The sequence below is a fragment of the Rhinolophus sinicus genome, linkage group LG05 (assembly GCF_036562045.2).
Source record: "Rhinolophus sinicus isolate RSC01 linkage group LG05, ASM3656204v1, whole genome shotgun sequence".
In the NCBI taxonomy this organism is placed as follows: domain Eukaryota; kingdom Metazoa; phylum Chordata; class Mammalia; order Chiroptera; family Rhinolophidae; genus Rhinolophus; species Rhinolophus sinicus.
This window is the reverse complement of record NC_133755.1, coordinates 95,280,342-95,293,447: the sequence shown is the minus strand read 5'-3', so window position 1 is coordinate 95,293,447 and position 13,106 is coordinate 95,280,342.

Sequence of the window (13,106 nt, the reverse complement as noted above, 5' to 3'; positions counted from 1 at the left end):
CTTTGTCAGGGACAAAGCTGCTATTGCAGCCCTCACCCTGAAGCTAGACAATTCAGTTCCTCCTTGTATGTCTGCTTTTCGAGCTGCTGCCCTAGTGCTGGAGCTCAGAGCCAGTGATTCTGTCGGTGAGTAAGTCCGTTTGTGGTCCTTTTAAGAGGAGTATTAGGGACTCCAGCTGCTCTCTATCTCACTCAGCCACAGTCTCCGTTGGTTTGTACAACCAGAAATTATGGGGGTTTATTTCCCTGGCACTGGAACCCTGGTCTGGGGAAGGGCTGGGTCCCCTCGCTCCTCCAGGTGGGACCTCTGCAGCAGTTGAGTTATCTCTCCCAATTTATTATTATTATTATTATTATTATTACTAGATTCAGGTGTACAAAACAATGTAATAACCATTTCACGCCTCACAAAGTGACAACCCTCCCTCCCCCAATCTATTGCCCCTTTGGCATCACATATATCTTATACAATTCCATTGATTATTCCCTATGTTGTACTCCATCCTCTGAATATATATATATATATATATATATATATATATATATATATATATATAAAATTATAGTTGACATACAATATTATTCAGCTTCAGCTTCAGGTGTACAGTGCAGTGGTCAAGCGTCTGCACCGTCCATGAAGTGGTCTCCCTAATAAGGCATGTGCCCATCTGACACCCTACAAAATCTTTACAACTGTTTTTCTTATCCCTGCCTCCCAATTTCTAATGGTCACATGCAGGTGTGGGACCAGCCTGTTCTGCTCTTCTCTGCCCCTCCTACCAGTCTCAAGGTGGCTTCATTTGTATGTCCTTAGTTGCAGGGCTTCGGTTTAGTAAGATTCCAGGGTATTCTCAATGATGGTTGTTTTGTAGTTGTAATTTTGATGTGATTACGGGAGAAGGTGAGTGCAGCGTCTACCTACTGTGCCATTTTGACTGGCTAGCCTGGGGATTTTAATGAAAACTTAGTCTTGGAGAAATTGTTGAATTAGCTTTGTAATTGGAATGAATCTTATGTACATTTTTATTGCAGATTAATTTTGAACTAATAAATAAATTAGATTAAATAAATGAGAGCAAGCTTGAAATCAAGGAACCAGCTTAACCATAAAAAATAGCTATTTCTCAATGTACAATGAGAAATAAAACATTAATTTTACCTGAGAGGTCACTAAAAGGTTAGCTAAAAAAAAATAAAAAGAAGGCTTTTGGGGAGGAAATTATTAATTTATATTAAAGCTAAAAATCAAGAATATTAACTGTCAGGAGGAAGGCTTGTAGCTTAGATTTTTTTTTTTTAACTGAAGAGAAGTTAACCAAAAATTATCGAAGATGAAGGTAGAATTTGTCTTCAGGATTCATTGTAAATATTGTCCAATATTTTGTTTTCTAATTGTTGTAGCAGTTAATACTTTTTTACATGTAGTATATTATTTACTCATAGACTTTGTTAGAAAGCTATTAAAATTGAATGAAGTTTTCTCTTTGCTAATTTTATATAACAATTTCTTTTCACAAGCTATGTTTGGCTAAATGTCTTTCTTCTCCTATCAACTATTTACCTTGTTTTCATGTCCCTTCTTCTTTGCCACTGTATTGATTTATACAAAATACATGTCTTTCCTTCTACTTGATAGACGGCATTTCTACAAAATTTTCAGTTTTCATTACATTTTATTCTATAGCTAAATTATAGCAAATCTCTTTTATTTCTTTTTATTTAATTTATTTTTTAAATTTATTGGGGTGACAATTGTTAGTAAAATTACATAGATTTCAGGTATACAATTCTGTATTACATCATCTATAAATCCCATTGTGTGTTCACCACCCAGAGTCAGTTCTCCTTCCATCACCATATATTTGACACCCCTTACCCTCATCTCCCACCCCCCAACCCCCTTACCCTCTGGTAACCACTAAACTATTGTCTGTGTCTATGAGTTTCTGTTTCTCATTTGTTTGTCTTGTTCTTTTGTTGTTTTTGGTTTATATACCACATATCAGTGAAATCACATGGTTCAATAAGTAGATTGAAGGTATAAGAACATCCAGTTTCACAGTTGCACAGCATGAAGGTTGTCCAGCTACCTACTTTTATTTTTTCCAGCAGTTCTGCTATGACTGAAGGTGCCTTTAAATACACGCATACACACACACACACACACAAACACATACACACTCACACACTCACACACACGTGCGCACACACACAAACACACATATACACAAAATTGACAAAGAAAACTTAACAGGTAAAAACACAATGTGAAATTGAATAGACTTAAGTAATTACATGACATAAAAAAGAATGTCTATAACATTTCAGTGAAATTCTTTTTAACATACAGCTTTGTTTTTCTTAATTTTAACTCTTTATACATCAATGTGCTCAGAAAAGTATCAGAACTATGCTTTTCTCTCTGTTCTATAGCCATTTCATACTAAGTGGTCATTTCATTCAACTCATTTCAACACTATAATGCCCATTTTGATGGCCAGTTTTAATTTTTGTTTACCCTGAGGAAGTCCATTTTCTCCACTGAAATGGATATGAAGTAACATTTCTGGAGCAAGTAAAGCCTATATCCATCAGCATACCGGTACATTTAAAAATGAATCATTTTCTTATTGTAGAGAGCAGAGTGACTCTCTTTAGATTACAGAAAAGCCAGTTTCAACTTTTTCAGTATGATCATCGAAGTATCATAAGTCTACATTTGACTCTTAAAAAACCTACAAATGTATTTAGAATTTATTAAATGATTTGAATCTTATAATATTCTTGGCTGGCTTGTATTACTAGTTCTATTTTGTGGACATAAATCTTAGGCATAGAGAGCATGGCCAAGGACTCAAATAAGCAGATGGGAGACTTCAAGACACTTCACATCCACTCTATTACACCTTGTCGTATCTTAAGTAACTTGTGACTGAAACATTTTTAAGTTTTTACTCTCAGTTTTCCTTATATTTTCCAGTTTTCCCTTTTTCACCATTCAAGTAGGTAGTAAGTTCTGAGCTTCCTTAACTTCACCAGGAACTGCCGAAATTGTTTTTCAAAGTGGATGTCCCATTTTGCATTTCTACCAGCAATGTCTGAGAGTTTCAGTTAGCCTTCATCTTCACCAGAAATTAGTATTATGTATATATATATATATATATATATATATATATATATATATATATATATATATTTTTTTTTTCTTTTAATTTGAGGCATTCTAATATATGTGTAGTGGTATCTCATTGTGATTTTAATTTTTATTTCCCACATAACTAATGATGTTGAATATCTTTTTGTGTTCTTATTGACCTTATACTCGTGTTTCAGAAGGTTGTTTTTTAAATTCCTTTGGATTTTTTACTTTAGACAGTCATGCCATGTAAAACAAGAAATTTATTTCTTCCTCTTCAATGTGTATGCCTTTTACTTATTTTTCTTGCCTTAATGCTCTGTCAGGACTTCTGGTATGATGATGACTAGAAAGGTTGAGGGCAGACATCTTTGTCCTCTTCCCAATTTAAGAGAGAAAGCATTCAGCATTACAGCATTGCATTCCTAGCTACATAGTTATTCTCATAAACGTTTTCAAGGATGTTGATTTTCGTAAAATGCCTTTTCTGCTTTTTGCTGACCTTGTGGTTTTTCTTCTTTCGTTTGCTAATATGGTAAATTATATTTTGGATTTACAAATGTTGAAATAAATTTGCGTTCCTAGGATGAATCCCACTTGGCCATGGTATTTTTAACCTCTCTGTATTGATGGATTTAATTTCACCATATTTGTTGAGGTTTTTTTTGCATATGTGTTCATGAATGATATTGGTCTGTAGTTTTATTTTTATTGTCTGGCCTTGGTAATGGGGTAATCCTAGCTTCACAAATGAGTGGAAAAATGCTCCCTCCTTTTCTGTTTTCTGGATTATCTTATGTAGGATTGGTATTACATCCTTCTTAAATGTCTTGTCTGACTCACCATTGAAACAATCTGGGCCTGGAGTTTTCCTTGTGGAAAGTTGTTTACTACCAATTCAATTTATTTCATAGACAGAAAAAAATTAGGTTATCTATTTATTCATGGCTGTATTTTGGTAGTTTGAGATTTTAAAGGAATTTGTACATTTCATTTAGGTTGTTGAATTTGTGAGCATTATGTTACTCAGATTATTTCCCCTTATTGTTCTTTTAATGTCTGTGATAGTAGTGACAGCCATTTTTTTCTTGTTGCTCCTGATATTGGTAATTTGTATCTTTTCATTGTTTTCTTGGTTATTCTTGCTAGAGGTTCTTAATTTTATTGACCTTTTGAAAGAACCAGCTTTTGGTTTCATGGATTTTCTTTATGGTTTCTGTTTTCTATTTCATTGATTTCTCATGTAATATTTATTATTATTACTATTACTACTAGTATTATAATTCCTGCTTGATTTGAGTTTAATTTTCTCTTATTTTTCTATCTTATTAAGGCAGATTGTTTGAGACCTTGATTTTTATTAATGTAAACATTTAATACTATAAAACTCTAAGTACTTCTCTGTTTCTCATATATTCTGATATGTTATGATTTTACTTTTATTCAATTAAAAATATTTTCTAATTTCCCCAAACAGTTTATCTTTGGACACTAGGTTTTTTAGAAGTATTTGGCTTTTTTAAACTTTGAAATATTTGAGAATGTTTCTGATATCTTTCTGTAATATTTTTTGTTTCATTTTGATGTGGCGACAGAACATACTTTGTTTGATTTTAGTTATTTTATTCTTGTTGAGGTTTGTTTTATGACAAAGCATAATAGTTTATCTTGGAGAATATTCTATGTTTACTTCAAAAGTGTGTTGAATTATGCTCTTGTTTGCTCTAAGGATTACATTGTATATTCTGAAAGACGTTAAAATTACAGAGGAAAGATTATAAAGCATAATTGTGCAATTTGAAGGCCATAAGAAGCTGGAAACTGGAAAATAGGAGAATGGGCTCACAGAGCAGACTTTATGTTGATAAGATTATTATGATTCATCATGTTATAACACTAGAGAGCGATGGTAGTACAGTCTGGTAGTTAGCTCACTTTTCATTATTTATATTTTAAAATAAATTGTAAGCTCTTTGAGTGGAGAGACAATATGGCTTAGAGCACAGCACGACTTGCACACCGCAGGCACTCAACATATACAGATAGATTTATAGAGATTACTAAGAACTAAATTTATATTTCTTAGATTTTTTCCAGTTCAGTAGGAGACTGAGTTTCCTTCAATAATTAACTGTATTCCTTCCTAACACATGCTGACAGGAGTTAAAAATCTAATCAAGTGCCTGTAGATGGATACTTAAAATCGTTTTCTACCAAGGTGTAAACACTACTTTACTAATTTTCTCTCTCTCTCTCTCTCTCTCTCTCTCTCTCTCTCTCTATATATATATATATATATATATATATATATATATATACACACATACAGATAGATAGATATAGATATAGATACAAATTTTGCTGAAATCACATCACAAGTCTCTCTCTCCCTATATCTATATCTATATCTATATCTATGTCTATGTCTATGTCTATGTCTATATCTATATCTATATCTGAGAGACTTGTGATGTGATTTCAGCAAAATTTACTAGACTCAACATTAAGGCATGTAGCTACACGTATGGTAGCATATAAAGGCTCTAAGTGGTTGCCTGTCTACCCTGCAACCTATGTATACAGAAATGCCCGTTATTTATGTTTGGATCCCTCTAGCAAACATGTGCCTCATTTGGCTGAAGGTATAATTTTTCTGTAATCAAAGAAAAGAAAATTGATGAAAGGAAAAAAAAATAAGCGGTTAGTCTCTCAATGATGTCAAGAGTAAATTGTTTTCCTCCTCTACAAAAAAATGGGCTAGATGACCCATAAGGTTCTAATTATGATACTTTATGGTGCTAGAAGACAATACAGGGCTTGCACATTTGCAATCTGCAAACAGAAAGCTTTTAAGCTAGAGGAAGTGTCCTGAAAATAGAGGACTTGGTATGGCACTACAATGAGAGCAGTATGTAGCGATAGGCAGCAGGAATGCACTAGGAGCTCAGGGAATTGTACGTGTACCAAACTAGGATACTTAAAATAAGGACAAGGGAGCATCAAAAACAAACATTAAATTTCACATATGACTAGGAAAATCAAGGTGTCTATATCTCAACTTCTATATGTAATAATATATATAATCATTCAAATACACCATATATTTCAAAATACCAATTATAGTAATACCAAATATATAAATTTTTATTATTAAAATATTCTTAAAGAAGCTAATGGAATGTATTTCCAAGCAAAAAGAAGAAAGTCTATCTATACTGAAAGAAATACATATGTTATATACTATGCAGCCTTCTGGAAGAAATTTCGGCTTATTTCCAAAAGGTACAGATAGGTTCCCCATTTCATTTTCCTAAATTTGATATATTATGTGAACACATCCTGGAATCTATCTTTGGAGTCATTAATTGTCTTTCTTACTGAAGCTTTCCAGAGCATGCTTTTACTTTATAGATCCTGTGTATTTATCATTAGGTAAAGCAGTTTCCCAACTCATTTATCATTTCATGGCAATCTGCTGTGGTTCTTTCTTTATTAACTGAAGCTAGAGTCATCCATTTTCATTGCTGTAAGGAGGAGCCCTTGATTCCAGAATCTTACCAATAGCGAGATTTCTCTCTTTGGAGTTGTAAGTTACTACCTTGTCAGACAGATCAAATGGCCTCCTGATAAAACAGGTAACTTGTTATATTGATTTAAGAGTTAATCATATCTGGGTCTGTGATAGTTTGATTATCTTTTCCAATTTTCAGCTAGCTGTTATCGCTGTAAAGTTTGAGTAGACAGGTATTAGCTGTTTCGCATACCATCTATGAGGAATTTGGGAAATATTTCTTAATGAAATGCCTAAATGAAAAACTCCTTCATAGTATCTATACATTTCTGAAAAACACCACAAGTGTTAAAAATTACTGTTAGTGGTTTAGTGACATTTTTAGGCATTAATCAAAATGTAAGAGATCTCCACTGTGGGCCTGAAAGATGGTAATAAATGTGTTTTACTGCAAAGTCTATTCATGCTTTGATATGGCTTATGAACATAATTCTGGGAAGTGGAAACTTAATTATTTGGCCTAATCAATTTAAAAGAGCTTTTCAGGTACCATCCTCCAAAATGTTAACTTCAGAAAGTTTCAGCTGGAACCCAAGATTTGGCTGAGGTACACTTTTATGGCAATTATCCCATAATAAATATGTAGAACCATAGTTCATAGACAATTTCCATGGCTAGTTTCTGTACCTTGCTGTAATTTCTTTGTCCACAAGATCAGAGTTGACAGGAAGACTTTGAAAGTCTGCCAGTTTGAAGAGATGTAGCACTCTGCAACATGAAGACTCTCACAGATGGGTCAGCCTAAGGAAGAATCAATGTGCTCTCCCTGGTCAATATCTTCTGCAGTTCCATGTTGGAGAGACATGGAGCTGGTAGAGAGAGTGGGTCCTGAGGAAAGAATAAAGCGAATTTTCTAGTCCAGGCTGGGGCGGAAAGCTGTCAGGGAGTGATGAGCCATGGTGTTGAAGAGGTGAGTGGGGACGGGATCGTGAAGCACCTTGCAGGCATGCTAAAGAATATGGGGGAAACATAATGTGAGGAACTTGAGGCATTTTTGTTAACACTAAATACAGAAATTCCTCTTCATATAAAAACAAAAACATGGATGACTTTGAAAAGTACGTTATTAGTGGGGACATTTCTTTCTTACTCCTAATGTTTCCTCCTGAAGAGGCTGAAACTGAATTTTTCTCCCCACCTCTTCACCACTTACTTTACTCCAGTTGAAAGAGGTGGCTTATCTCTGATAAATTTGCAAAGAAGTTACACCCAAGCTGAGAACCCTTTACCTTTTCACGCAGGAAGTCTGAACCTGGGCATGTGTTATTTGTAGTAAGGCCATTTAGTTCTCACATGAAGTTCTCCATTACAGTTTAGTCTTTATGAGTTATTACAGTGATTTTTTGGCCTCTGCCAGATCACTTTCTCCTATTTCTAAATTTGTTAAGTATTTGGAAAGAGAACAAATATGCTATTTATTGGGCCTCTTGGGCCACCCCATCAAGAACACCCACTAAAATTTGCAGGGCAGTTCAACTGTCCCCGGTCCCAGACTGTCCTGGTTACTGACATCACAACATAGGTCCTCTTCACACTTCGAATGTGCCCAAAACGTTTGTCCTAGTATAATTATAATTTTAATATTCCTATTTTATTAAGGATAAAAATCTCCATGACAATTAGACTGGAATTGCAGAATTTTAAGACATAGATATGTAGGTCTTAAAGAAATGTGATTTTGTGTGGAATTTTCTGTAAAACAGGATTCGTCTACCCAAAGCCAAATCTCACAAGCAATTTGTACATAAAACAAACATGATGACCTTTGCTGATATTTCCAAGAACCACATCAGTTCTATGTAGGTTGCTTTCTTAGAACAAAGAGGTATTATTTCTTTTGCTGAGAGATGGAATAGTCTGTGAATAGTTTTTGTTCCTGGCTTAAAATAATAATAGTAATAATAATAATAATAATAATAAATAATAAGTATTATTATTTTTCCGTTTTGAGAGATCCATTCATTTTTTTCCAAGTTCACCAGAAACAAAGCCTAGGTTGTGGCCATGTAAATTTTATTATCTGCGTATCTCCATTTGAACAAAGATGGGGTGGTAAAGGACATTTGGAAATAATAATAGGTACTATAAAGGCTCCTTAATCAGTGGTTCTCCAAGTGTGATCATTTTAATAGCAGCGTCAGCATCACTTGGGAAATGGTTAGCAGTGCAAATTCTTGGGCCCCCATCCCAGACTTACTGAATCGGAAACTGTCTTGGGGCTTAGCCATTTTGCTTTTTAACCAGCCCTCCAGGCGATTGTGATACATGCTAACATTTGAGAACCATTGCCTTACTTTAGACAAAACAGCTCTCTGCTGAAATTATCAGCATGGGAGCATCCAACTCATTTGGGAAACACATTCATCTGCTAACCTTGTCTGCTCCTATAAATTTTTTTAAATGCAGCCAGAGGGCAAACAGCCCGTTTCTGGTATTAGCAATTGTTATACCTCTGTTCTGAATTCTAACAAGATTCCACAGTTATTTTCTGAGTAGCTGCTATGTGCCAGGAAATGTGCTACGCTCAGTGAATATATGAGGGAACTTAAAAAGAAAGCGTCTCTGCTATCCTGGATCGAACTGTTCAATGAGGAGAACAGTTAAGAAGCAGGCAAACACATACATAAATGATTGCAGATTGTGGTAAGTTTTGGAAGAGGAAGATCAGAATGTAGATTGACTTACAGAGTGTAGTCAGAAAAGGGGCCTTCTATGTTAAGAACTGCTAAAGAGCGTTACAAAGGTCATGAGATAGGAATGAGTTTGCCCCTTCAAAAAACTGATGGAAAACCAATGTGACTACAATGTGATGAGCTATGGGAGACTGACATGAGATGAGGTTGGGTTTGCAGGCAGGGGCTAAATCATTCCATTCCAAAAGGGTTAGTCTATGCACCTCTCTCTGCCCGATTCCTCATCCACTACGAATCTCAAAAGTAATTCTTTTCTCTTATAATCAGAATCTACTTGCACAGCTTGAATTTAAGGCTACAAATATTGATCCTTGTCTGTATTTTCCTGTGAGGCTCAGTACCCTCGGACACTGATCTTAGCTTTGCCATCAAGATGGTTATTTTTCAGATATTAGTATATATAGTAATACCATTCTCCCCCAACCCATTTATGTTTTAGAGCTTTTTATTAAAATGAGGCCCAAGGTAATTTTGTTAGCTATGTATTGCTATATAACAAATTACCCCATAACTTATAACTTTAAAACAAGTATCATCTCACAATTTCCGCAGTACAAGAATACAGGAGTGGCATGTGGGTTGTTTTGGCTCAGAGTCTCTGATGAGGTTTCAGTCAAGCTGCCGACCATGGCTGTAGTCGTGTGAAGGCTTGCAGTCCTCCTGGAGAATTCCTTTATTTATTTATTTAAATTAAATGTCTTGGGGTGACAATGGTTAGTAAAATTATATAGGTTTCAAGTGTACAATTCTATAATACATCATCTATATATCATATTGTGTGCTCACCGCCCAGAGTCAGTTCTCCTTCTATCATATATTTGACCCCTTTTACCCTCTTTTACAATCCCCCGTCCCCCCTTACTCTCTGGTAACCACAAACATGCTGTCTGTGTCTATGAATTTTTGTTTCTTTATTTGTCTTGTTCCTTTGTTGCTGTCAGTCTTATGTCCCACATATGAGTGAAGTCATATGGTTCTCGACTTTTTCTTATTTCATTTAACACAGTAATCTCAACATCCATCCATGTTGTTGCATATGGTATTATTTCATCTTTTCTTATGGTTGAATCCTATTCTATTGTATTTATGTACTACATCTTTATCCAATCATCTATCAAAGAACACTTTTGTTGTTGCCATGTCTTAGTCACCTTAAATAATGCTGTAATAAACATTGGAGCACATTTGTCTTTATGGATAAATGTTTTCAGATTTTTGGGTTAGATACCCAGGAGAGGGATTGCTGGGTCATATGGTAATTCTATTCTTAACTTTTTGAGGAAACTTCATACTGTTTCCATAGCAGCTGTACCAATTTATATTCCCACCAGCAGTGTGTGATGGTTCCTTTTTCTTGGAGGATCTACTTTTAAGATCACATATATGGTTGTTGGCAAAAGCCCTCAGTTCCTCACAACATGGGCTTCTCCATAGGGCTCCTTATGACACGATGTCTGGCTTCTCCAGAAGCAAGTGATCCAAGAAATACAATAACCAAGATAGAAGCCATCGTGTCTTTCATAACCTGATTTCAAAAGTGACATTTCATCATTTCTACCATCTTCTATTGATCACACAGAACATTGCTGGTACAATGTGAGCAGGGATTACACAGGACATGAATACCAGGGATCATTTGGGTCCATCCCGAAGAAGGCCATCACATAGATTTTTGGATTAAAATTACTATTTTGAATTTTAGCTCTTCCATTTACTAGTTACATGTATATTTGCATGGGCATATGCCCTTAAAGAGATAATTTTTACTTCTTTGCTTCTCATCTGTGATGTCTAGCTATGTACTTTTCCAAAAATTTTGCCTACCCATCTGTCCCTTATTTGACTCTTTGGTCGTTGGCCTAATAACAATCACGTTATGGCAGCAGTGGCAGCCACTGAGTACGGGGACAGGCCAAGAGCAATGCTCAGAAACAAAAAGCATTTGAAAGCAAAAATGAATTATGAGGGAAGATCATATATATTTCTAAGTATTAGTCATGAATCTCCAGTAAGGCCATTGTCCTACCGCTGAATTTCATCCTTGGAGTTTTCTCTTGTAAGTTTTCTAAAAAGTTTGTAGAAATATTGTCCATTAACTCAAATGTTATTCAGTGCACAAGTTTTGCTGAATCAAGACCACTTTGAAAATAGCCTATACATTATAGTTATCAAAGGGAAGAAAATCCTAGACATTAATGGTAGTTAATGAAGCTAAAATAAGAACATCATTATCTTTTAAATTTTATTTTATTTCTTTTGTGCATTTGGTACATTTTCTGACATTTTTAATCTAAAAATCTGCTTATCCTGTTATTTTCCCCAGTAAAGCAATTCTCAAATCATGCTTCAATGAGTCCCATGAGACTTTAACAGACAAATGGAGGAGCCATTGAACTCTTAATTATAATCACTTAGTTTCATGAAAATTTGAGATAATGAATTGGTGGTATTTTTTTATGGTTAATAACAAATGGGTAGGAATTATAGGATACTCTATGCCTTATTGGTATTCTCTTGTTAATTATATTTATCATTCTGAAGTCTTATTGCTACAACATATGTATGAACTAAATTCACTCAATTAATTTGTACATATTTTAGGAACTGCATTATTAAGCAAAACAATGCTAAGACCCTCTGATAGAGTTTAAACAGCTGTGCTTAAGAGATAACAGCATTTCTTTAATTATAATTATTCCTGAAGCTTCAAAGTGATGTATATATGGCAAACTCTTTTTCCCTTTGTGCAATATCTTTAAGTGGAGAAGATGAGTCTGGATAAGAAGTAAAATAATAAAAATGTCACTTGGTTTTTGTTTATGGCCAATTTATGCTATTTTTTTGATGCAGAAATAGACAAGGACATTTGACATGTAAAATTAAATTTGGTACTATTAAGAGTTTTAAATATTGAGGTGAAGGAAATAAGAGTTTATGGGGAAAAATAAACCCCTGGGTTCTCGCTCTATTTCCCTTATGAAATTTATAATATAATATTAGCATTATCTATGAACATGTTTATTTTCTTCAGTAGATTTGAACTCTCTGGGCAAGAATTGAACTCTGATTATATTTTTATCCACAGTAGTGAACACACTACATCAAACATACTAAATGCTTTATAAAATAACAATGAGTAAGGGAAATTCTCTATGACCCTGTGTCAAGATAAAATGAGAAACAGCCTGTAAATAGTATAATAAATACTTAATTGAAATATATACTATTAATATTAGAAAGGGAGAAGTTGAGCCCGACAAAGAATGGGAAAAATGTATTTCCGATAAGAAGTGAGGGGCCTGCCATTCAGTCTCAGAAGGGAAAAAGATGTGGCCACAATTAGAACTATATTTCTGTCTATAGAAGATGGTAAGTTTGTTTGGAAAGTGTATGGCACCAGGTCTAATTGTTCTTTAGCTTCTCCTAAGCTCTGAATGGACTTGTCCAACTGATACCAAACATGGGAGACCGACATGAGATGAGGTTGGGTTTGCAGGCAGGGGCTACATCATTCTATTCCAAAAGGGTTAGTCTATGTACCTCTCCCTGCCTGATTTCTCATCCCCTTATGAATCTCAAACATAGTTCTTTTCTCTTATAATCAGTGTCTACTTGCCCAGCTTTGTTGCCAAGGCTACAAACACTGTTTAAGCATATGCAGTCTCCGTGATACCCAGTCTGGGAAGTTTCTATTGACATTTCTTTAC